The 521-nt window shown below is 56.2% G+C and overlaps 1 protein-coding gene across 1 annotated transcript in view; it reads right to left on the bottom strand.

Annotated features, from left to right (window-relative positions):
• VSIG8 (V-set and immunoglobulin domain containing 8) overlaps window positions 1–521 on the bottom strand; it is a 16353-nt gene that overhangs the window by 8927 nt on the left and 6905 nt on the right. The gene's annotated exons all lie outside the window — the stretch shown is intronic.

Genomic DNA, 521 nt, shown 5'->3' with positions numbered 1-521 from the left:
ATAAGACAAAACATCAGAAAACAACTGGCACATAATGAGTGCCCAGTCAATGTCAGTCCCCTTTCCATTAAGGAGGGTTGGGGGGTGGGGGGGTGAGGTTAGAGGACCTCCAGGGTCTCTCTACCCAGAGTATGACTGAAACCCTTCCTAGTTGCTGGGAGGGAAGGCTACATCCGGGAGAGATGGGAAAGTCAGGATTGGCGCATGAGAACAGGAGGAAGAATGATGCTGATAGAATGAATGGTCTGGGAACATTCACAGAGGTCATCCCTGCAAGCTCCGCGTCCTCCCACCCCCTCCTGACCTTCTAGAAAGAAAGAGAAAAGTGGGATTCTGGATTTCGATCCAGCCGCAGGGGTCTCAGTTTCCCCATCTGCGCAGTGAGGAGGAAACGGTGCGGGGACGAAGCAGGACCACACCGAAGCCAGCCTCCGCCAAGGCCCGGCCCAGCCCTCCGCGAACCACAGCCGCCCGTCGTCCTCGGGTCTTTATTGCGCTAACACTGCAGCTCAGGGCTCGGA

This window comes from Myotis davidii, unplaced genomic scaffold (assembly GCF_000327345.1).
Source record: "Myotis davidii unplaced genomic scaffold, ASM32734v1 scaffold251, whole genome shotgun sequence".
Classification (NCBI taxonomy): Eukaryota; Metazoa; Chordata; class Mammalia; order Chiroptera; family Vespertilionidae; genus Myotis; species Myotis davidii.
This window is presented reverse-complemented; position numbering and strand designations above follow the sequence as displayed.